At 46.1% G+C, this 26,495-nt stretch overlaps 1 protein-coding gene across 2 annotated transcripts in view; it reads right to left on the bottom strand.

Annotated features, from left to right (window-relative positions):
• Positions 1-25,319, bottom strand: part of LOC110258382 (uncharacterized) — a 160,587-nt gene extending 135,268 nt beyond the window's left edge. Inside the window, exons 1-2 of one of the 2 annotated variants that reach the window (XM_084980906.1) lie at positions 23,828-25,319; positions 11,282-11,365 (exon numbers count right to left, since the gene is read on the bottom strand). The gene's annotated coding sequence lies outside the window, so the exon portion shown is untranslated. Of the gene's footprint in view, positions 1-11,281; positions 11,366-21,230; positions 21,368-23,827 lie in introns of those variants that run through there. The other variant, XM_084980907.1, reaches the window with a different exon arrangement.
• Positions 25,320-26,495: the final 1,176 nt, after the last annotated feature.

Genomic DNA, 26,495 nt, shown 5'->3' with positions numbered 1-26,495 from the left:
CCGGGTAAACGTTTTGAAGGACGGCAGAGAGCACCTTGAAAGACCTGAGAAAGGGAGCCTCTGCCTCTCTTGCTAAAGGGAACCTCTCCGTGGCATATTCTCCATCTGAGAAATGGCCAACACGAGCATGCAGGTTCTGCTGCCATGACAGAGTCTCGTGAATCCTCCTGCCCATTTTCCTGTCCCACCGCATTCCTCCATCTTCTGAAATGGCAGGAGATCATTTCAGCTTCCCTACTCTTCCCACAGGGTGCTCCTGTGTTCACACTCCATCCTCTGGGATGTTTCGCCTCTTTTCTTTTCTTAGATACATAATGCTTCTCTTTGGAATACTTTTGCAATAGGAAATTCAGGGAGAAGGCATGCCTTCACAAGCCATGTACTTTGCCCTACTGTCCATAACAACCTTTCTCATCATAACTCATAGGACCTCTGCACCCATTCAGGAATGACTCCCCCTTCAGCCCTGCTGCCAAGTCCTAGCCCTCTCTACTTTCCACCTTTGACAATCTGCCTAATCTACTTACCGCCTATATGTTGAATTGTTCAATATTTCTTTTCCTGTGTCTGTTTGACTTGACTATTGTTAAAAGGGTGTTTCATTTTGGGTAATCCATGTAGTAACATATTTAACATATTTACAATTTTTTCTGGTAGAATTTTATTCCTATGTGGATTCATACTGCCTTTGGTTTATCCACGCATCTCTGTTAACATTTGGGATTGGTTTCATTGAATGACTACCTGCATAAGCTTGAGTCACGGTGCTGGTTGGATCGAAAGAGGGGGTTTGAATAGCTCCACAGCAAGAGAGTATGGAAGAGCATCATGGGAAGGAAGATTTCCAGGTCATGTAGCGTCTCTCTCATCATCTCCTCTCATCCCCAAGGTGGCCCGGTTGCAGGCGAAGGGGGTGCAACCCAGAGAGTGTAAGCCTGATCTGACAGTAGAGGGCATTGAACTTTAGACTAACTTGCCAAGAATCACGGCAATGTTGAAGGATGGATGTGGGCCAAGAATGTATTTGGTTCCTTGAGGACAGAAATCCCTGAATCCTGAAGGCCAGACACTTGCTCAGGGCCAAGACCATGCCCTGGACCCTTGAATCAAGAGATCTTCTCACTCTCCCACAAGTCCTCCCATCCCAAGGTTTTAGTGGGCGAGCTCTGATGCCTTCCCTGCAGGAGATGCTGAACCAAGACATCAGTCCAAACCCTTATCCAGCCCTTTGTCTCCATGCTTTAATCCCTGATCTGAATCCGACATTTTCCTCCAAACAAAGCCCCTCTGAAGGACCAAGGCTTTGCCCTGGCTCCGTGGATGCTCCAACCCAGGCATTCTCCCCCAAATCTTCATGTCATCCACTGCATCACATTACTCTTTCACAACAACCAGCTGACAACCTCCAGCGACTAGGGGTCTGTTTCACTCCCAAGATGGCTCAGAGCTCAGAACAGTCTCGACCAGATGCCACAAGAGGCCTCTGCCAAGAATGAGCTTCCCTTCAGCTGATCGTGCCTGGATAAGAGGTTCCTGGGAATTCACTCGGGAGGAGACCATCTGGGCCAGTGCTTTGACTGTTTAGTAAATTAAAGACTCTGACTGTCAATGTCTCACACAATTTTCTTTAAAAAATTGTTGTGATGAAAATACTGTTGATTGACAATGTTGTACCCCTTGCTGCTGTACAGCAATAGGAGTCTGAGCTCCTCCTCTGCAGCCTGGACCAAGGTCTGGCCGAGAATGAGCAGGAGCTCAAGTCATTCTTCACCCAAACCCAATCTGTACCCTGGAAACTCCTCATCCTTCTTCAGACCCTGCAGTGGCAGGGATAGAGTCTTCTATCCTCTTAAAGGGACCCTTTAGAGACTCTCAGCTTGAAGACCTGACCCTAAGTCTCCCTCTGTGGATCACCAGTCGGACCCTCCTTCCCTCAGTTACCAAATGTTCACCCCACGAACCTACCTGCACTGTGTGTTCTCAGCACACTACCAGCTAACTGCCAACTACAGTGAGCTTATCATCATCAACCCATGGAAATCCTACTTGAAAATCCAACTTTCATTCCTTACAATCAATTTCTACATTTAAAATGCAATTATTGGGAGTTCCCGTTGTTGAGCAGTGGTTAACGAATCCGACTAGGAACCACGAGGTTGCAGGTTTGGTCCCTGCCCTTGCTCAGTGGGTTAAAGATCCGGCGATGCTCTGAGCTGTGGTGTAGGTTGCAGATATGGATTGGATCCCGAGTTGCTGTGGCTCTGGTGTAGGCTGGGAGCTACTGCTCCAATTCAACCCGTAGCCTGGGAACCTCCATATGCCGTGGCAGCAGCCCAAGAAATAGCAAAAGGGACAAAAAAAAATGCAATTATTTGGCTTCAGACATTGATATGTGCATTTAGAAGTGTGGAGCTATAAATGCCCATTTCCATCATGTGTATTGAAGAATGGAATCAGGGTCCCTCTGCACTGAATAAAGGCAGAGTAGGGTATTACCGGGGTTAGTGTGATGGGAGAAGGTTTGTACATGGGAAATAGGAAGGGGTATTTTATAAATTAAGAAAAAATTTGAGGCGCCCTACCAGGAAGAAATAATTAAAAATCTTAAGAGTAATACAAAATGGCTGTATAAGAGATATATATCTCTGTACACAAACTGAAATGGTGGAAATGAAAAAAAAATCAGAGAACATTTTCCTTCAGGGTAAACTATGCCATCTGATGGAACAGCCTTTAGATCAGTATCAACATACCTCCCCAACAACAGCTCAGGTTGCCCATCGTCCAACTCTTGAGGGGTGAAGGGGAGAGCCTCCCAGTTGTGGCCCAACACACACCTCTCCACTCACAGAGTGGCAGTTGGACCGCAGGACCCCGTGGGTATCATCCTATTGCTGTGGCAACCAGTCAAGGCCTGGAACTTTCAGAGGGAAGGCAACTCTGCCCCCTCTGGGCCCACCTGCTCTGTCTAGACTAATGTGTCTCTCTACAGACAGGGATGGCAGTACAGGGCCAACATGTTGTCTCAAAAAATGCATCCCAGAACCACACAGTGTTACTCTCTGCTTGATAACACAAGACAGGTGAGAGAAAAAGACCCACATTCCAAATAGACCAGACACAGACAATAATTAAAGAGTGAGGAAGAACCAAACAGGAGAAGGCCTTTCCATGGGAAGGGGGCTTTATGGCTCAGGGAGAATGTCTCCTGTCACGTTCCCTGATCTGCACATCATGCCACTTTAGAGGAAGAGGGTTCAAAACAGGGGCTCGAACCCCTATCTTCCAGTGGACAGCACTGAAACTTAGAGCATCTTCTCAAGAGTCGCGCCAATCATGTGTGAGCAGATCTGGGACAAGAGTGCAGTTGGTTCCCTCAGGTCACACATCCCCCTGAACCACTGAAGCCTGCTTGGCGCTGGCTGAGATCATGCCCTGGACTCTTGCTTGAATCCAGAACTCCACTTTCTCTCTCTCTCTCTCTCTCACTTTTAAAGCCTGTTGCCCCCAAGATGTCCTGGGGTGATCCTGGAGTACATGTCAGAGCCAGGAGAGCAGTCCAATTCTTTACCCAACATTTTGCCTCTATCTTCTGACCCCCAATCCAAAATACAAACATTCATCCAAAAAGAGCTCCTCTGGAGGACTAGAGAAACCCCAACTTGGCCCATCCTCCCCCAATCTTCCCTTGTCAGCCCTTCACAGTGACCAGCTGACCACCTCATGTGAACAGCAGTCTGCTTGGATCCCCAATTTGACTCAGAGATCAAAACACCTTCAACCAAGTTCACATGACGGCTCTAGCAAGAATCAGCTTTCCTGCAGCAGACCACACCTGGACGATCAAGTCCTGTGGATTCACTGGGGAGGTGGCCATCCGGACGAGTGCCTGGTGGGGGGCGGCATTAGGAAAGGAAATCTGTGACTCTCCATGTCTCACTGACATTGCATCAGAGCACCGGTCTGAGCAGCCTTGACCAAGGTCTGGCTGACAATGGGCCAGAGTGCAAGTCTTCTGTCACCCAAACCCAGTCTATACTCTGGACACTCCTCATCCTTCTCTAGACCTGAGAGTGGCAGGGACAGTGCTCCTCCTAGAGAGACCCCCTCCAGACCTCAGCTTGAAGACCCCACCCCGGGTCTCTCTGAGGATCACCAGAGAGACCTTTCTTCCTTTCCTCACCCAATGTTCACCCCACTAACCTGCTGGCACTGGCCCTTGTCACCACACTACCAGCTAGCACCCAAAGAGCCAGTGGGCTAGTCCTCATCAACCTGGGGAAATCCAACCTGAAAAATCCCCATTTCTTGCTCTGTCGAAATTCCTCTGCCTTTGGACTGCTAGCATGTGGATTCAGACATCGACATGTACACTGAGAAGAGTGGAGCTGTAATGTCCCCCTTTTGAATGTCTACTGCAGGGCTGACAGCGAGGGCCTCGTGCTTTGAAAAAGGCAGAGGGGCATGTTTGCTGTCTCTGTGCTCCGGGAGAACGTGTTTCAAACTGCCACGAGACACGAGTCTTTTCTCACATTTAGGAAAATACTTGAGGCAGTTGGCTCACTCGGAGCATTAAGATATACCTTAGTCATACAGCAAGCCTGTATAACAGACCTATGGCTTGAGAGACTGATGAGACTGGTGGCAATGGAGATAAAGATGGAGATACTATGTTTAGTCAAAACGAACCACCCATCTGAGGAAACAGCCTTTAGATCAGTAGCAACATACCTCCGCAACAACAGCTAAGGTTGCCCATCGTCTGGCACTTGAGCAGCGAAGGGGAGAGCCTCCCAGCTGTGGCCAACACACACTTCTCTTCTCACAGACTGGCAGTTGAACCACAAGGCTCCGTGGGCAGCATTCCATTGCCGTGGAAACTGGTCAGAGGCCTGGAACTTTCAGAGGGAAGGCAACTCTGCCCCCTCTGGGTCCACCTGCTCTATATAGCCTAGTGGCCGTTTCCCTGGACAGGGTCAACATTTTATTTCAAAAACTGCATCCTACAATCAAACAGTATTACTCTCTGTTTTGAAAAGACATTATTGGAGAGAAAAAGACCTCCCCAAATATAATGGGTCTTCAACGTTTAGGGGAATTGCAAAATCCTACCATGGTGAGATTTAAAAGGGCTCCCATTTTTTGATGGAAATACCATTTCCACTCATTTCTGGTAGTTGAGGCACCAGACATTTTTACACTCCATAGGTAACATTTGTCCAGAAGAAAAGGAGTAGTTATAGAAATTAAATTGTAAAATGCCACACACTAAGCATATGCTCATCAGGTTGTAAAAGTCTTCACTCATTGACCGTGTGTAGAATTTTTCTCTGGATGCAACAATCTGTACACTTCATTATCTTTCCACTGGCTCTTCATTAACAGTGTCCCTGTCATTGTATACGTACAAAACTTACTATGCCTTGAACAGTTAGGAAACAAGGACTCACCCTACTTTCAACAGTGGGTTGCCTTAAACCACATATCTCATAATTTTCTAAGCAACAAACTTTAGCTAACTCAAAGTTCTAGGATTAAACGTATTCTTCTCAAAATTCAACCCCTCATCACACCAGTTCCTGGGACAGTGTCATGAAATCTGGCTCGAGAGCAAACTGAGCACCAGCCCACATGGAACATGACACAATTCCCGGAGAAAACTGAGAGCACTGCAATATTTCAAGCCAAGCAGGGAGGGTGTAAGGTATGGGAGGCTGTGAGAGACAACTCTGCTATGGCTGATTCTCCCCAAATATCTAAAATTGAGAGACGGAATGCATCGCTTTTCTGATAGGACAACAAGGGAGATGGAGTCCTCTTTTCCTTCCTGTATCTATGAGTCTGTTACTCTTTGGTGTGTTTGATCATTGGTTTTGGGTATTAGACTGCACAAATCAGGGACATCACATATTATCCTGATTTGTCTGACTGTGGCCTTCAGCATAATACTTTCTAGGCCCACCCAAGGTGCAGCAAATGGCAAGAGGTCACTCTCTTTTCTGGCCAAATACCACTGCACTGCATATGGACACCACATCATCTTGACTCATCTCTAAGTGGACACAGGCTGATGCCATAACCTGGCTGGTCTACACATTATCACTCGCTGTTGTGAAAAGAAGTTATGTGAGAGAAAAAGTCTAAGGAACACTTCAGTGGACAGAGCTGCTCCTATCTTTTCAAATTAGGATGTTCGTTTTCATCAGAAGCCCTAGCAATGGATTTGCTAAATCTTATGGGAGTTTTAGTTCAGTTTTTTTGGATGAAATTCCACAATTAAGACACACTACTGATGCTCTCATCAAACTACATCCTACCTCATTTTACCTCATGATGTAGTTCATGGCACTATTCCTTTTCTTTTCTTTACTACTGGATTCTATACAGGTAGAAAACTTCTCAGGGAACATGTTTTTAAACATGACCCTTAGGCATACTTTGCTGTAAGTAGGAATGAATTCTTCAAAGGGACACATATTTAACTTAAATTTATTTAAAAAGCAAAATTCATTGTTTGCCCGACCAAACAATGGAACTCAATCAGACAGAGAGGCAAAATGAAAAAAGAATTTTTAAAAAATTAGGCTACTTTAAAGGACCTATGGGATACCATCAAGCAGAATAACATTTGCATTACAGGGGTGGTTCCAGAAGAAGAGAAAGAGAACAGAACAGAAAAATTAATGGAAGAAATAATGCCTAAAATCTTCCATCATCTGGGAAGGGAAACAGAACTTGCTTGGCTGTGGTGTAGGCCTGCAGCTCTACCTCCGATTAGACCCCTAACCTGAGAACCTCTGTATGATGTGGGTGCATCCCTAAAACTAAAACCGAAAAACAAAAAGGGTAAAAACCATATGATTATTTCCATAGATGCAAAGAAACCCATGAGATAAACTTCTACATCCGCTTATGTCTCAACAAAGCAAGTATAAAGGGAATGGACCTCAACTTAATAAAGGCCATCAACTGCAAACCTACAGCTAACATTCCATTCAACTGTGACAAGCTGAACGCTTTTTCTCCTCTAAGATGATGAACAAGAGAAGGATGCCCACTCTTGCCCCTTTTATTCCACATAGGATTTGAAGTCCTACTAACAATTAGACAAGAAAAAGAAATAAAAGGAATCTGAATCATAAATGGAAAAAGTAAAACTGTCCTTTTTGCAGATTACATGATACTGTAATAGAAAATCCTACATACTCTAGCAAAAAACTGTTTGAATAAATACATTCAGTTATGTTTCAGTTTACATAATCAACGTATATATCAGTGGCATTTCTATACAATAATAACAAAACATCAAAAAGAGAAACAGGGGTTTCTGTCATGGCTCAATGGTTAACAAACACAACAATACCCATGAGGACACAGGTTCAATCCCTGGCCATGCTCAGTGGGTGAAGGATCCTGTGTTGCCATGAGCTGTGGTGTAGTTGCAGATGCGGCTCAGACCCCATGTGGCTGTGGTGTAGGCTGGTAGCTACAGCTCTGATTCAACCCCTAACCTGGAAACTTGTACATGCTGCAAGTGCAGCCCTAAAAACAAAGCAAAACAAAACAAAAACCCAAGAAGAGAAACAGACAAGAAGGAGTTCCTGTTGTGGCTCAGTGGTTAACGCATCTGACTAGGGACGTGCTGTTGTGGGTTTGATTCCCAGCCTCACTCAGTGGGTTGAGGATCCTGCATTGCTGTGGCTCTGGTGTAGGCCCACAGCTACAGCTCTGATTAGACCCCTAGCCTGGGAACCTCCATAGAACAGATTAAAAGACAAAAAAAAAAAAAAGAAATAGATAAGATGGCAGAGTAGGAGGACTCAAGCTCCCCTCCTCTCATGAAAACACCAAAATTACAACTACGTGCTGAATGACCATCAACAAAATAGACTGGAAACTACTAAGAACAAGATATCCTACACCCCAAGGCAATAAGGAGCCACACTGAGACAGCAGGAGGTGCTCATTCATGGTAGAAGTAATCCCATACCCCCTGCATGGGCAGCCCACAAACTGGAAAAGAACTCTATTTCAGAGGCTTTCCCACAGGAGACTTCTGAACCCCACAGCAGGTGCCTAAGCCAGGGAGTCTGGCACGGGAAGGAGGAGCCCCTGGGACACATGACATTGAAGGCCAGTGAGGCTTGTGTGCAAGAGCTCCACAGGACTGGGGGAGACAGAAACTCCACTCCTGGAGGGTGCACACAGGCTTTCATGTGCACTGGGTCCCAGGGCTAAGCAGGCACTCAAGAAGAATCTGGGTCAGAATGACCTGGCCAATCATGGAGGGTCTCCTGGGAAAGGAGGGGGTGACTGGGAAACACTGTAGGGCAGGACAGTCTAGGCAGAGGTCCCAGGAATAGTTGTTGGCATGAGCTCCCCTGGAGGTGGCCCTTTTGGAACAATCTGGTCCCACAAATTAAGGCTGAGAAGCCCCAGGCCAAACAACAAACAGGCTGGGAACACAGACCCACTGATCAACAAACAGGTACCTAAAGTGCTCCACATCACACCCACAGACAAAGGTCCACCCCCTAGAGGGACAAGGCTCAGCTCCACCTACCAGTGGGCAGGTCCCTCCCACCAGGAAGCTGGCCACAAGCTCCTCTATTTCACCTACAAGGAGGCAGACACTAGAAGCAAGACAGGCTACACACCTCTAACCTACAAAAAGGAGATCATGCAAAAAGCATACAAAATGAGAAGGCAGAGAAATATGAACCAGATGAAGGAACAAGACAACCCCCACACCCACCTCCATGCAAAATGACTTTAGAATAATGATTGTGAAGAGGATCCAAGAGCTCGGACAAAAACTGGAGGCAAAGATCAACACATTACAAGAAAGACTGAACAAAGACATAGAAGATTTAAAACAAAAACAAACCAAAAAATCATATTTATGATTGCATCAAAAATAAAGTACCTAGGAGTTCCCGTCAAGGCCCAGTGGTTAAGGAATCTGACTAGGAACCATGAGGTTGCAGGTTTGGTCCCTGCCCTTGCTCAGTGGGTTAATGATCTGGCATTACAGTGAGCTGTGGTGTAGGCTGCAGCTGCGGCTCAGATCCCGCATTGCTGTGGCTCTGGCATAGGCCGGTGGCTACAGTTCCGATTCGACCCCTAGCCTGGGAACCTCCATATGCCGTGGGAGCGGCCCAAAGAGATAGCAAAAAAGACCAAAAAAAATAAATAAATAGAAAAAATAAATAAAATAAAAGTAAAAGAAAAAAATAAAGTACCTAGAGATAAATTTAACCAGGCAAGGTAAAGACTTGTACACTCTAAACTATATGCTGTTGAGGAAAGAAATTAAAGGCACAAATTAATGGAAAGATATTTCATGTTTATGAGTGAATTCACATCATTCAAATGTCCAGATTACCAAAAGCAACAGAGACTCAATGCACTCTCTACCAAAATCTCAATTGCACATTGCACAGACCTAGGAGAAACACTTCTAAAATTTGTATGGAACCACAATAGATCCCCATCAGCTACAACCATCTTGAGAAAGAGCAGCAACGCTGGAAGGATTACATTTCCTGATTTCAAACTACACTACAAAGCTATAGATAGCAAAACAGATCAGGACTGGCACAAAAACAAAACAGACAGACCAGTGAAACAACACTGACAGCCCAGAAGTAAAACCAACACAGACACAGACAATTCATTTCCAACAAAGGACCAGAGAGCATACAATGGACAAGGGACGATTTCTTCAATCAACGGTGCTGGAAGAACTGCACAGGCACATGCAAAGAATGGAACTAGACCCCTACCTTACAACACATCCCCAAATTAAAATGGACTAAAGACTCAAATGGAAGAAATGAAACCATACAATGTCTAGGAGAAAACATAGGTGGTAAGCACACGGACATCTGTCTGCTTACACTTGGTTCTGACCTCAAAGGCAAGTGATAGAAAGGGAAAATTAAACCAGCGGAATTGAGTTCCCATTGTGGCGCAGTGGTTAACGGATCTGACTAGGAACCATGAGGTCGTGGGTTTGATCCCTGGCTTTGCTCAGTGGGTTAAGGATCTGGCGTTGCTGTGGCTGTGGTGTAGGCCAGTGGCTACAGCTCCGATTCGACCCCTAGCCTGGGATCCTCCATATGCCACAAGAGCGGCCTAACAACCTGGCAAAAATACAAAAAAATCTGCTATTGTTCCTACGTTGTCATGGGGCGCTGCTGGTTCCGTCCCTTACCTGGGAACTTCTGTGTGCCTTGGGTGTGGCACAAAACAAACAAAAAACTGGGGCAGAGGATCTGAATAGACATTTTCCAAAGAAAACAGAAAATGGCCAACAGGCTTATGACAAGAGGTTCAACCACACTAGTGGAACTACAAACCAAAACCACAATAATGTTTCAACCTCATCCCTTAGAGAATGGTTATTATAAACACACACACACACACAAGCAATAAATGTTGGAGAGCATGTGGAGAAAAAGGAACATTATTGGTGCAGCCACAGTGGAAAACAGCATGAGATTGCTCAAAAAATTAAAATCAGGAGTTCCCGTCATGGTGCAGTGGTTAACAAATCTGACTAGGGACCATGAGGTTGCGGGTTCGATCCCTGCCCTTGCTCAGTGGGTTAATGATCCGGCGTTGCCGTGAGCTATGGTGTAGTTTGCAGACGTGGCTCGGATCCCGCATTGCTGTAGCTCTGGTGTAGGCCGGTGGCTACAGCTCCGATTGGACCCCTAGCCTGGGAACCTCCATATGCCACGGAAGCAGCCCAAGAAATAGCAAAAAAAAAAAAAAAAAATTAAAATCGGAAGTATGGTATGACCCAGCAATTCCACTTCTGGCAATTTATCGAAAACACTCGCTTGACGATCATATGCACCTCTATTTCATCACAACAGAGTTACAATCACCAGGACAGGAGAACGACCCAAGCATCTACAGAAGGATGAGCCAAGAAAGATGTGGTATATATCCATCTGCATTTCAGGGAAACATGGAATACTTTTGCGTAGGTCTCAAATATTGCATGAGGCATCCGTATACTTAAAATGTATCTGTTGTTTATCTGAAATGCCAATGTAACTGGGCCTATCTTGTTCTTATCTGTTAAACCTGGGGACAGTCCAATGAACGTGAATGAGAATGGTCAGGGCAGAGGTCATCACAGGGTGTCTGGGCTGCTGTGAGGAAAGACTTCAGAGAGCTGGGAAGACAACTGAGTCTTAAGCCGAGAACTCTGTGGGCTCTTCCACTCCTTGCAGAAATTCACAACACACCATCATTATTTGTGACTTACCTTTTGGATGGATCCATGTTTTGACTGCAGAATAGATCCTAGGTTGCTTGAAGACAGGAACGATGTGTGTGTTCCCCACTCCACCTAGGACCAACAGGCACATCAAAGGCATGTTAGTAAATCACCACAGGAACTGAGTCAAAGGGTTTTATCTTCCCAAAGAGTAAAACCATTCTGTTTGGGAAATCACTGTTAACGGCTATTTTCTTTCTTTCAACAATGCAGCCAAGAATCCAGTCTGGAGTTTTTGGAGGCAAATTAGTAATACAGACATGCATTGTCTGTGGTGCAGTAAGTGTCCATGGTAGTGATGTCATGGGCACATTTCAGCTTTTTGAAAGTTGGATGTAGGAGATGGGATTAAGATGGCGGAAGAGGACTGGAGCTCAACTTCTCTCCTAAAAACAACAAAAGTCACGACTAAAGGCTGAGCAATCTTCACCCAAATGGACCAGAAACCTTCAAAAAGATATCCTACTCCGGAAGAGAAAGAGCAGGCCACATCAAGAGGTAGGAGGGATGATTTTGTGATACAAACAACCCCATACCTCCCAGGTGGGAAGCCCCCCAGACTGGAAACTAACTGGTTCACAGAGACCTACAGGAGTGAGAGTTCTGAGCCGCACATCAAACCTTCACATGCAGGGATCTGGCACTGGGAGAAAGAGCCCCAGAGCATCTGGCATTGAAGGCCAGTGGGGCATGTGTGCAGGAGCTCCACGGGAATGGGGGAAAAGGAGACCCCATTCTTAAGAGGCGCACACAGACATTCATGTGCACTGAGTCCCAGGGCAAAGCAAAGTCTCCATAGGAATCTGGTCAAAACTGAATGCAGTTCTTGGAGAACATCCTGGGAAAACAGGGGTGAATGTGGCTTGTTGCGAGGGAGGGACATTGGGAACAAAGCTCTCAGGAATATTCAGCAGCATGCCTTTCTCTGGAGGGTGGCCATTTTGGCAAAATCTGGCCCCACCAGTCAGTGCTGAGAAGCCCCAGGGCAAACAACAATCCAGGTAGGATCACAGCCCCATCCCTCAGTAAACAGGCTGCCTACAGAGCCCTCAGGCACACAGACACCTCTAATCCCATCCAGAGACAAAGCCCCACCCACTAGAGGGACGAGAGAATCAGCCCCACAAACCAGTGGGCAGGCATAAGCCCTTCCCATCAGGAAGCCTACAGCAAGGCTCCATACCAACCTCAGCCACAAGGGGGGCAGACACCAGAAGGAACAGAGGCTACAATTCTATTCCCTGTAAACAGGTCACTGCACCAAAAACCTATAAAAATGAAAAGACAGAGAACTATAACTCTGATGAGGGAGAAAGGAAAACCCCTAGAACATCAGCTAAGTGATGAGGAGAGTCTCAGCCTCCAGGAAAAAACTTTAGACTGTTGATGCTGAAGATGATGCAAGACATTGGAAATAAACTGGAGGCAAAGATGGGTAGTTAACAGGAAACACTGAGCAAAGAGATACAAGATATAAAACTCAAACAAGAAGAGATGCAAAATACAACAACTGAAATAAAAAATTCACTAGGAGCAGCTAACAGCAGGATACAGGAGGCAGAAGAATGAATAAACGAGGTGGAGGACAGATTAGTAGAAATTATGGGGGAGAGAGGACAAGATGGCAGAGGAGTAGGGGGACACAGTCGCCCTCTCCCACAAACACAACAAAAAAAGCACATCTACAGAATAAATGACTCGCACAGAACAACAACCAATCGCTGGCAGAGGAACTTAAACTCCAAACACGGCAAGAAGTTCGTGACATTACTGGGCAGATAGGGAGAAAAGAGGAGAGTGAGAGAAGGTGAATCTGAGCGGGATGGGCGCTCCCGAAAGGGAACTGCGGAGGAGAAAGGGATCCCACACCCTGGAACGTCACCTACACGGGGGAAAGATCAAACGAACCGGAGGAATCTCCAGATGCAGAGAAGGGTATAGCAGTCAGTCAGAGTACAGAAAAGCTGATCAAGAACCGAACGGACCATCTGAACTATGGGCACAGTCACCAAAAATTGAGATGCCTGGGTGGGGGCTGGGCACCGAGTCCTCGGCTCCAGAGGTTAGTCCCCGAGTAAGGGCCAGGGGACACCTGGGTAGGGGCTGGGAACCAAGACCTGGCCTCCGAAGGTTAGTCCCCGAGAAAGGGCCAGGGGACGCCTGGGTGGTGGCTGGGCACAGAGACCTCAGCTCCAGAGGTTAGTCCCAGGGCTGGGGGGGGGGGCGGGGCAGAGCGGAAACTGCTTGGGAGGTCTAGAAACCATTTGATGGGGCAGAGACTGCCTGGGAGAGTAGAAAACAAAACTGTCGCAGAGAAAGGGAGCAATACTCTAGGGGTGGGGAAGTGGAAAGCCGCATCAGAGGGAACCTGGGAGAAGAGCCTGGTCTGCGCCCGTGCTGGGGAGGGGAGAGAAGAAGGGGTGGGTCCCCATAGAATACCCCCCACACCACAGCAAGCTTACAGGCTCGCTATCTAGCTGAAAGCTGTGCTTCCCAGTGCATCCCCCACCACCCCCACCACCCCCTATGCTCTCGCTGGACCTGGGGCTGCCTGCCATCCAGGAGGGCTGGCCTCAACAACTGCCTGAAGCCTACCACCACAGGGGCTGACCCTGCACAGGCCTGCTTGCCCTTTGGAGGGGCTACACTTCTGCAGAGCAGCACCAAACACCACCAGCCCCCGAGAAAAGGCCTGCAGCCCAGAAAAGCTAGAACAAGCCTAGCCAGGCCGTGAGTATATCTGCCTAATTCTCAGATGGTTTTTCTGAGTCAGGCTGCCCTGGGGAGGAGACTCTTGGATTTCCAGTGGCCCTGCTACCTGCCCAAACCCCCAGGGGGTGCCAAACTCTAGAGGATCAGCTGCATAGGACTACCAGCTCCAGGCAGGACCCCCTACAGCCCAGAAAAGCTGCAACAAGCCTGGCCGAGTCGGGAAAAGATCTAAGACGGTTTTTCTGAGTGAGGCTGCCCTGGGGAGGAGCCTCTTGGGTCTCCAAGGGCCCTGCTACCCGCCCAAGCCCCCAGGGGTGCCCCACTCTCGTGGAATAGCTGCCTAGCACCACCAGACCCCTGGAAGAGCCCCTGCAGCCCAGAAAAGCTGCAAAAAGCTTGGCCGAGCCGGGAAAAGATCTCAGAAGGTCTTTCTGAGTCGGGCTGCCCTGGGGAGGAGACTCTTGGGTTTCCAGCGGCCCTGTTACACGCCCAAGCCCCCAGGGGTGCCCCACTCTTGTGGAATAGCTGCTCAGCATCACCAGACCCCCGGAAGAGCCCCTGCAGCCCAGAAAAGCTGCAACAAGCTTGGCCAGACTGTGAAAAGATCCGCCGACATTCTCAGGCTGTCCTTCTGAGTTGGGCTGCCCTAGGCAAGAGCCTCTTAGCTTCTCAGTGACTCAGATAGCTGCTCCAGCCCCCAGGGGGTGCTGCACTCCTTAGGAACAGCTGCCCAACACCACCAACGCCCTGCAAGAACCCCACAGCCTAAAAACACCAGAGCAAGCTCTGAATGACCAAGTGAAATCTGCTACCATCGTGGTGTTGACCTCCCAGTCCTGTCTGCCCTCAGGAAGCCCTCCTTTGCTTCAAAGAAACACTGTTAGCTCCACCAACACTCCATAAAAGCCACACTGCCTCAAAAAAGATTGACTAACAACACCAGCCCTCAGGAAATATTCCACGGCAGTGACAAGGCAAACACTGCCCTATCACGGAGAGTACAACTCCCTCAGGAGAAAGAAAACAACAAGCAAGATGAAGAAGCTGAGGAACCACCTCCAGTCAAACCAACAGGAGAACTCACCTCAAACAGTCAACAATGAAACAGATCCCTGCAGTCTGACAGACCTGGAGTTCAAAAGATAAATAGTGAAAACACTGAAGGAATTAAGAGAAGATATGAACAGTAACGCAGATTCCCTCAGAAAGGAGCTAGAAAATATAAGGAGGAGCCAAGAAAAACTAGAACATTCATTTGCAGAGATGCAAACTGAACTAACGGCAGTAAAAACCAGAATGAATAATGCAGAAAAACAAATCAGTGATATGGAAGATAGAATAATGGAAATCACTCAATCCGGTCAACAGACAGAAAACCGAATCAAAAAACTGGAACGCAATATAAGAGACCGATGGGATAACATAAAGTGGGCCAATCTATGCATAATAGGAATTCCAGAAGGAGTAGAAAAAGATAAGGGAATGGAAAATATATTTGAAGAAATTATCGATGGAAACTTCCCAAATCTAAAGGATACTGGGTTCAAGATACAAGAAGCACAGAGGGCCCCAAACAAGTTGACCCCAAACAGACCCACACCAAGACACATCATAATAAAAATGGCAAAAGTTAGTGATAAAGAGAGGATCCTAAAGGCAGCAAGAGAAAAACAGAATGTTACCTACAAGGGAACCCCCATAAGAATATCAGCTGATATCTCTACAGAAACACTACAGGCCAGGAGGGAATGGCAAGAGATATTTAAAGTGCTCAAAGGAAAAAATATGCAACCTAGAATACTCTATCCAGCAAGAATATCATTTAAAATAGAAGGGGAAATAAAAATTTTTCCCAACAAACAAAAACTTAAAGAATACAGCAACACAAAACCCAGGTTAAAGGAAATTTTGAAAGAGCTTCTCTAAACCAAAAAGAAAGGAAGGAAAGGGAAGAAAAAAGAAAAGAAAAAAAAAAGAAGAAGAGGAAGAACTAGGACTGAGGAAACCGCAATCAGAGAGCAGTCACTCAAATAAGCCAGCATACAGATTTAATCATGAACATGCTTCAAACAAAATAAAATTAAAAAGAAAAAAATAAAAGAGTCATCAAAACCATAAAATGTGGGCAAGGGATGTTAGGAGGTAAATAACCCTTTTTGTTTGTATGTATGTCTCTCTTCTTAATTTTAATATAGTAATGAAGTGTTTGAACTTACAGGACCATCAGGCTAAAACACACAATTATGGGAAGGGGTTAGCATACTTAAAAAACAGGGCAACCACAAGCCAAAACCAAATATTGCATTTGCGAAAAATGAAAAAAAAAATACACTCAAGCAGATAATAACAGGAGACCATCAACAAAAAAAAAAAAAAAAAAAAAAAAGAAAGGAAGAATGGAGAACCATAGAATCAACTGGAACACGAGGTTCGAATGGCAATAAATAATCATCTATCAATTATCACCTTAAATGTCAATGGACTGAATGCCCCAATCAAAAGACACAGAGTGGCTGAGTGGATAAAATGGCAAAACCTTCAATATGCTGCCTACAAGAAACTCACCTTAGGACAAAAGATACATATAGATTGAAAGTGAGAGGGTGGGGAAAATATTTCATGGCAATAGACATGACAGAAAAGCAGGAGCCGCAACACTCATATCAGACAAAATAGACTTTAAAACAAAAGACATAAAGAAAGACAAAGAAGGACACTACTTAATGATTTAGGGATCCATCCAAGGAGAGGATGTTACTATCGTCAACATATATGCCCCAAATACAGGAGCACCCAGATACATACAACAAATATTAGCAGACATAAAGGGAGATATTGATGAGAATACAATCATAGTAGGAGACCTTAATACCCCCCTCACATCAATGGACAGATCCTCTAGACAGAAAACCAATAAAGCAATAGAGATCCTAAAGGAAACAATAGAAAAGTTAGACTTCATTGATATCTTCAGGACACTACATCCAAAAAAAGCAGAATACACATTCTTCTCAAATGCTCATGGAACATTCTCAAGAATCGACCACATATTGGGACACAAAGCGAATCTCAATAAATTTAGGAGCATAGAAATTATCTCAAGTATCTTCTCTGACCACAATGCCATGAAATTAGAAACCAACCATGGGAAAAGCAAAGAGAAAAAACCTACTACATGGAGACTAAACAACACGCTACTAAAAAACCAATGGGGGAGTTCCCGTCGTGGTGCAGTGGTTAACGAATCCGACTAGGAACCATGAGGTTGCGGGTTCAGTCCCTGCCCTTGCTCAGTGGGTTAACGATCCGGCGTTGCCATGAGCTCCGGTGTAGGTTGCAGACGCGGCTCGGATCCTGCATTGCTGTGGCTCTCGTGTAGGCCGGAGGCTACAGCTCTGATTCGTCCCCTAGCCTGGGAACCTCCATGTGCTGTGGGAGCGGCCCAAGAAATAGCAAAAAGACAAAACAAAACAAAACAAAACAAAACAAAACCAATGGGTTAATGAGGAAATCAAGAAGGAAATTAAAACATACCTTGAAACAAATGATAATGAAGACACAACCTTTCAAAATGTATGGGACGCTGCGAAAGCAGTGCTCAGAGGGAAATTTTTTTTTTTTTGTCTTTTGCCTTTGTCTTTTTGTTGTTATTGTTGTTGCTATTTCTTGGGCCGCTCCCGTGGCATATGGAGGTTCCCAGGCTAGGGGTTGAATCGGAGCTGTAGCCACTGGCCTACGCCAGAGCCACAGCCACGTGGGATCGCAGCTGCGTCTGCCACCTACACCACAGCTCACGGCAACGCCGGATCGTTAACCCACTGAGCAAGGGCAGGGATTGAACCCGCAACCTCATGGTTCCTAGTCGGATTCGTTAACCACTGCGCCACGACGGGAAGTCCTCAGAGGGAAATTTATAGCAATACAGGCCTTTCTCAAAAAAGAAGGAAGATCCCAAATTGACAACTTAACCCTCCACCTAAAGGAATTAGAAAAAGAAGAACAAAAAGACCTAAAGTCATCAGAAGGAAGGAAATTATAAAGATCAAAGAAGAAATCAATAAAATAGAGACTCAAAAAACAATAGAGAAAATTAATAAAACTAAGAGCTGGTTCTTTGAAACGGTGAACAAAATTGACAAACCCCTGGCCAGACTCACTAAAAAGAGGAGAGAAAGAACCCAAATACACAAAATTATAAATGGAAAAGGAGAAATCACAATGGATACAGCAGAAATACAAAAAACCATAAGAGAATACTATGAACAAGTATACGGCAACAAGTTTGACAATCTGGAAGAAATGGACAATTTTCTAGAATCTTACTGCCTGCCAAAACTGAATCAGGTAGAAACAGACCAACTGAACAGACCCATCACTAGAAGTGAAATTGAAGAGGTCATAAAATCACTCCCTACAAATAAAAGTCCAGGACCAGATGGCTTCACAGGCGAAATCTATCAAACATATAAAGAGGAATTGGTGCCCATCCTCCTTAAACTCTTTCAAAGGTTGAAGAAGAAGGAATACTCCCAAAGACATTCTATGATGCCACCATCACCCTCATTCCAAAACCAGACAGAGATACCACCAAAAGAGAAAACTATCGGCCAATATCTTTGATGAATATAGATGCAAAAATTCTCAACCAAATCTTAGCCAACCGAATCCAACAACATATCAAAAAAATTATACACCATGACCAGGTAGGGTTCACCCCAGGTTCACAAGGATGGTTCAACATATGCAAATCAATCAATCTCATACACCACATTCACAAAAGAAAAGTCAAAAATCATATGATCATCTCAATAGACGTAGAAAAAGCATTTGACAAAGTCCAACATCCATTCATGATCAAGACCCTCGCCAAAGTGGGTATAGAGGGAACATTCCTGAATATAATCAAAGCCATTTATGAGAAACCCACAATGAATATAATACTCAAGGGGGAAAAACTGAAAGCCTTCTCACTCAAATCTGGAACAAGACAGGGATGCCCACTCTCACCACTGCTCTTCAACGTAGTTTTGGAAGTCCTAGCCACAGCAATGAGACAAACAAAAGAAGTAAACGGCATCCATATAGGAAGAGAAGAGATCAAACTGTCACTGTTCACAGATGCCATGATCCTATACATAGAAAACCCTAAGGACTCAACCCCAAAACTACTTGAACTGATTAATAAATTCAGCAAAGTAGCAGGATATGAGATTAACATTCAGAAGTCAGCTGCATTTCTGTATGCCAGCAATGAAATATTAGAAATGGAATACAAAAACACGATACCTTTTAAAATTGCACCTCACAAAATCAAATACCTCGGAATACACCTGACCAAAGAGGTAAAGGACCTATATGCCAAGAACTATAAAACATTAATCAAAGACATCAAAGTAGATGTAATGAAATGGAAAGATATTCCATGCTCCTGGATTGGGAAAATCAATATTGTAAAAATGGCCATCCTACCCAAAGCAATCTACAGATTCAATGCAATCCCTATCAAATTACCCATGACATTGTTCACAGAACTAGAACAAACAATCCAAAAATGTATATGGAACAGCTAAAGACCAAGAATCCCCAAAGCAATCCTGAGAAACAAAAACCAAGCAGGAGGCATAACTCTCCCAGACTTCAAGAAATACTACAAAGCCACAGTCATCAAAACAGTGTGGTACTGGTATCAAACAGGCAGACAGACCAATGGAACAGGATAGAGAACCCAGAAAGAAACCCAGACACCTATGGTCAATTAATCTTTGACAAGGGAGGCAAGAACATAAAACGGGAAAAAGAAACTCTATTCAGCAAGCATTGCTGGGAAACCTGGAGAGCTGCATGCAAAGCAAGGAAACTAGACCACACCCTCACACCATGCACAAAAATAAAACTCAAAATGGCTGAAAGACTTAAGTAGAAGACTGGACACCATCAAACTCCTAGAAGAGAACATAAGCAAAACACTCTCTGACATCAACATCATGAATATCTTCTCAGGTCAGTCTCTCAAAGCAATAGAAATAAGAGCAAAAATAAACCCATGGGACCTCATCAAACTGAAAAGCTTTTGCACAGCAAAGGAAACCCAAATGAAAACAAAAAGACAACTTGCAGAATGAGAGAAAATAGTTTCAAATGATGCAACTGACAAGGGCTTAATCTCTAGAATAAATAAGCAACTTATACAACCCAACAGCAAAAAAGCCAATCAACCAATGGAAAAATGGGCAAAAGACCTGAATAGACATTTCTCCAAGGAAGATATACAGATAGCCAGCAAACACATGAGAAAATCCTCAACATCGCTGATTATAAGAGAAATGCAAATCCAAACTACCATGAGATACCACCTCACACCATTCAGAATGGCTATCATTAAGAAATCCACAAATAACAAGTGTTGGAGAGGTTGTGGAGAAAAGGGAACCCTCCTGCACTGTTGGTGGGAATGTAAACTGGTACAGCCACTATGGAGAACAGTTTGGAGATACCTTAGAAATCTATCCATAGAACTTCCATATGACCCTGCAATCCCACTCTTGGGCATATGTCTGCACAAAACTCTCCTTAAAAGAGACACATGCACCCACATGTTCATTGCAGCACTATTCACAATAGCCAGGACATGGAAACAACAACCCACATGTCCATCAACGGATGATCGGATTCGGAATATGTGGTGTACATATACAGAATGGAATCCTACTCAGCCATAAAAAGAATGACATAATGCCATTTGCAGCAACATGGATGGAACTAGAGACTCTCATACTGTGTGAAATGAGTCAGAAAGATAAAGACAAATACCGTATGATATCACTTAAAATTGCAACCTAATATCCAGCACAAATGTACATCTCTACAAAAAAGAAAATCACGGACTTGGAAAATAGACTTGTGGCTGCCTGATGGGAGAGGGACGGAGTGGGAGGGATCGGGAGCTTGGGCTTATCAGATACAACCTAGAATAGATTTACAAGGAGATCCTGCTGAGTAGCATTGAGAACTATGTCTAGATACTCATATTGCAACCGAACAAAGGGTGGGGGAAAAAATGTATACATGTAAGGATAACTTGATCCCTTTGCTGTACAGTGGGAATAAAACAAATAAATAAAAAAAAGAAAGCAGCCTAAACTGAAAATGAGAAAATAACTGAAGCACACTGACCCTCACAGTATAAATAAAGACATGATGGAATGACAGAGGAATGTTTGCTTACCTCCAACTGAAAACGCACCGACGTTTTAGAGAAGAGATGATGGGAGTTGAATTCAGAAGAACAGTAGGATTTTCCAGGGAAAAGAAAATCCAAATAAAGGAAAAACTGTTTGTAAAAGTGCAAAAAAAAAAAAAAAAGAGGGCTGGTCTGGTCAGGATACCCGAACCAGAGAGTAGGCCAGAGTGGAGCGTGGGCCAGATCCGGAACGACCCTGTGTATCATGCTCTCAAGACTGAATGTGATCTTTTCGGCAGGACTGGGCTCTCCTGGAGGATTTTCAATGGGATGGTGGTTGAAGATAACAGCACAGACACATCACTCAACGTGTGGTATTAGAAACCCAAACTCCTGGCAGGTAAGAGACAAAGGAAGAGGAAGGCTGGACTAAGGATGAGACATACTTCAAAGACAGAAATCACTGGACTTCCTGAGTAGCTGCTCATGGAGACCTACAACTAATAGCACTACCCGCCAAAATAAAGACAAACCGGACCAGGGAAGGCTTGGAGGGGATACATTTAATATTGGCCAGAGTAGATATTTTGAGTCTGTACTATTTTTTTGGGGCGGACTGCAGCTGCCAGCCCAGATGTGAGTCACATCCACGACTTACACCATGGCTTGTGGCAACACCAGATCCTTAACCCACTGAGCGAGGCCAAGGATGGATGGAACACACATTCTTAGGGATACTAGTTGGGTCCCTAACCCGCTGAGCCACAATGGGAACTCTGGTATGTATCATAATCGATTCTGAATCTCCCAAGTTTTTTCTTGCTCAAACTCAAGTTATTAAAAATAAAGTTATTATATAACATAATAATAGTGAATATATGAGAGTCGGTCCCATTTCAAAGGAAGCATGAGGCATTTTTCCCTTTGTGAGGGCAGGGTAAGGAGTAGCACAAACTCCTCTGCTTCTCTCACTCCTCAAAGAATAAGATGGAGAAAGGAGATCATTCGTTTCTTCTAGCCTTCAAAAGAAACAGCTAAAAGGGGAGTTCTCATCGGAGCTCGTAGTTAATGAATCCGACTGGGAGCCATGAGGTTGTGGGTTTGATCCCTGACCTTGCTCAGTGGGTTAAGGATCCAGCGTTGCTGTGCCGGCAGCTGCAACTCTGATTCCACCCCTGGTCTGGGAACTTCCACATGCAGGGCCAGCCCAAAACAAAAAAGCAAAAAAAAGAAACAAGTACAGGGACACTGCAAAGAAAAGAAAGGGCACTGCAAGGACCCATTCCAGGAGGTCAAACAGCCTCCTCTCCACCTGACTCCATAGCCCCCTCGTCCTCAAGAAGAGCAGATGTGTTTCAGTTCTGGTCCCTCCTATACCAACCATGTCAAACTGCTGAAGCAATGCAGTGCCAAGGAATAAACAAGGGCTTTCAAGGCAGTAAGACCCAAGTTCACTCCCTAACTCCCTCATCTACCAGCTACATGAATCGGTTTACAAATCACTTACATGAACAACTCTGCTGATACAACACACAGCTTAAACATAGATAAAATGGAAATACAGTTGAGATTAAAATGAAGACCAGCCAAAGCTCTATTTTCCTTGTGTACTCAATGGATCAGATCGGGTGATTTTGACACCTCACCGTCTGAAACACATTTAGAGATTTTGGCCTTCCTCTTGGTTATTCTACCTCCAAATGTCTCAGGCTGGTCAGACGTCCACTGGGTTCAAATCACCTGGGCCTCTTGTTAAACATGCCAGTTACTCAGTCCCACCCTAACCCCCTCCAGTAAAAAGTTGTCTGGGGGAGACTCCAGACACCTGTGTCCCAGGAGCCTCACAGGGGATTCTGACGTGGACAACTGCCCCCACAGCTGCCGCCCACCCTTCTCCCTGAAAATTCTTACCTACTCCCTCCATTTCAACTCCAACAGGTCTCCTGGTGACTTTCAACTTCTATCTCCAGATCTGCTTACCAGTGAGGCTGCCTTACCTGTGGCTCCTGGTATAAATTCAGGACTTCACATAGACCTTCCCTGACCACCCGTCTAATAGAGACTGATGTGCCCATCTCCTTATCTGCTCTCCCTGTTCTAGAGTTCAGAGCACTGGTCATTTACCGACTGTCATAACCTTATTGGTCTCCCTCAACAGACAGCAAGCTACACGAGTGATTTTGTTTTATTCCCATGACGTCTCCAGACTATTGCCATATAGGTATAACAACCAATAAACAATCAAGGAATGGATCCTTTTTGAATCTCTTTCTTTGTACATGTACTTAACATCTGTCCTGGTACAGTAATCCCAAATGTAATGCAAAGACAAATAAAAAGTATATTCGGGGTACAGGGTCAAACTGTTTTACTTAAGGGGCATGCAGTACAAAAAACAAAGTTTGGCCATTACTGCTGTCACCATTAAATTCAACCAGCACACCCCCGGAGTCTCTCTCTCAGGAGACTTTGGTTATATCCATTTGCTCCTTATGAGAAGGAAACACGTCCCATATTGGGTTAAGGCCCTGAATCAGGTCTTCTGCCCCCTGTCCTTATGCTTTTCTGGAACAGGAACTACCACATTCTGCTAGACATGAATAGATTCCTTGTTCCAATACAAAGAAGTGGTGATTACTTACTGGTCTGACACAATTGAGGACCGCCACTGCCTGTTCAGCCATTTCATCAAGGGAGGCTGGATTAGTGATAGCACAAATTAACTTCAGACTGCAGTCTCGGTCTTCATAAAATCAGAAATAGACTGTTTTAAGCAAATCTGGATATAGCAGTGAAACCTCCTCAATCTTCTTTTCATAGTAACCAGGGATGGCAAACTCACTGCATATACTGAAAGCTGACTCTCCCTCTAAAACAAAAGATAAAACTGTTCTTAGTAGAAAAAAGGAAACTACCATGAGGAAAACAGAGCTGATGCTAAGAATCACTACGAAAACCATCACTAACCTTTAAAAGGACATTAGGAACGCGAAAATGCCGCAAAGTGAACATTTTACAACTGTTCAGATGCTTTGTCGATGACTGCGCGGACTTCCAATCCACAAAAAATTATATTATAAAAGTATATTCTCATCAACTATTCAACAATTACGTCTGACAAGAAGAGTATGAGGGAGAGGATAGTTGTTAACAACAACCTCCATACGGCAAACAAGGACTGAGGTGAAAAGCCGTCTAGGCACCACCACGCAGGTTCCTGATTAAGCAGATAATGGAAATAAACTGAATCCATACCCTAAGGAAGGCAGGCTTCAGGGCTCAAGGTGTACTCCCTGCCAAAAACTGACCTGAGCACCACAAACAGATAACTAGATAACACACTTGTTGAACAGGAAAAAGAAATGCAAGAGTCTCTTTTAAGAGTGAAAGTCCCTCTCTTGGAAAAGTAAAGAAAGACCAAAAAGCTCTTTGGTCTAGATTCTGTATTTCCTAGGGGCAGCAGGAAGAGTTGTAGGTGAGTCTAGGCTACACGGTAGCTTCTGTACAACCAAACAGGTGACAATTCCCACCATAAACAGGACCCTGGATGCAATTCTAAGTGAGATGCAGGTTAAAGAGAAACACAAAGGATGACCAGAACTCTGCCAGGGGCTCTTTGTCTGCAGGAGGGGACAATCGGTGGAAAATTAACAGCCAAGTTTCAAGACCACTCACTCCTAAATCAGAGGTCTCTGCCTCCCCCCCCCAACTCTGATCTCGAGGGTGGGGTCTCTGTGTCTCTCTCTCCCCCACATCTCTCTCCCCAGCACTGAGACTGGGATCTGCCATAAACAAATACCACTCAATTAAAAACATGTGGAATGAATGAAGCAAGAATAAGTAAACTTCCAAGCCAAAAACATCTAAAAATGGTTCTGGATGAAGACTGGGACCGCTGAAGAATTCTCACGAGCAAAAAATCAATGCCACAGCAATGTTATCCATGAAACTCTTAAGCTTTCTCTTCCATCTCCAAAACACAAGGCAAAGGGAGAGCACAAACCATCCCGGGACACCAGTGCTCTCTCTGCTTGTGTATCCACAGAAACACCAAAAGACCACCAGGAGCCCCCGGGCTCTAGAAGGGGACGGGGCAGAGAAGGAGACATTCAAGTTCCTGATTATTTCCCCTGCGAGGATCCTCCTGCCAAAGGAGAAATCCAAGGAGCTAATTCTTTCTTTCTAGTTTAGGGAATGAAACAAAGCTCCGACAAGATCTGAAGCTTCGCTCTCCTCCTCCTGGCCTCCAGCAGGGCTTGGGGAGCAGGAGGGCGAGCGAAATGCTCATTTCATGTGACTAGAACCCTCAGCCCTGAGAAGGGGGCTCCGGTGAGGGTGAGGGAGTGGCGAGTGGCGCTAGCAGCAGGAGGAGCCCCGTGCCCCAGCCCCCCACCCCCGCGCGTGCCCTTTACCCAGCTTCATGGCCACCCGCTCCAGCACTCGCTGCAGCTTCTCCACGCAACGGCCTGCCACAGCCCAGGGCAGGCGGGTGCTCCACTCTGGGGATACCTGGTTCCAAGCCACCTCCTCGGTCACGAACTTGCCGGGGGAAGCCAGACACAACGAACACCACCGAGCGGAAAGGCCTCTGCTGAGTCGCCGCCATGACCCGCCGCCATGATCGTGGCACATAAGCTATGCCAGGGACCTACTGCGTCCTGGATTCCTGCACCTCAGGTGGCTGCCGCAGAACCGGAGGCACTAACTGCCTCTGCTGCAGCCCACACAAGGGGCCGCCGCCTCCGCCGCCGCTGCCTCCACCGACGCCACCGCCTCCGCCGCCTCTGCAGCCTCTGCCTCCGTTGTGCCCCACACAAGGGGGGGCCGCTGCCGCCACCACTGCCGCCGCCACTGCCTCCTCCTTTGTTGCCCACACAAGGGCCTCCTCCTCGTCCACCTCCGCCGCCGCCGCCTCCGCCGCCGCCGCCTCCGCCGCCTCCTCCGCCGCCTCCTCCGCCGCCTCCTCCGCCGCCTCCTCCTTTGTTGCCCACACAAGGGCCTACTCCGCCGCCGCCGCCGCCGCCGCCGCCGCCGCCGCCGCCGCCGCCTCCGCCTCCTCCGCCTCCGCCTCCGCCGCCTCCGCCTCCGCCTCCGCCTCCTCCTCCTCCCCCCCCCCACGCAAGGGCTGCCCGCCGCCTCCACCTCCGTTGTGCCCCACGCAAGGGGAGCCGCCGCCGCCGCCCGCCGCCGCCCGCCGCCGCCCGCCGCCGCCCGCCGCCGCCCGCCGCCGCCCGCCGCCGCCCGCCTCCGCCGCGCACACTGCCGCCAGTGCTGCAGCTGCGCGCTGGGCTCCCAAAGCCCCGCCCATGC

Source organism: Sus scrofa, chromosome 10, assembly GCF_054392235.1.
Source record: "Sus scrofa isolate SSC_HxYL_T2T_F1_AM1 chromosome 10, Sscrofa_HxYL_maternal_Yorkshire_Landrace_v2.0, whole genome shotgun sequence".
NCBI lineage: Eukaryota > Metazoa > Chordata > Mammalia > Artiodactyla > Suidae > Sus > Sus scrofa.
Note: the sequence above shows the minus strand (reverse complement) of the source record. Positions and strands in the feature narration are given on the sequence as shown.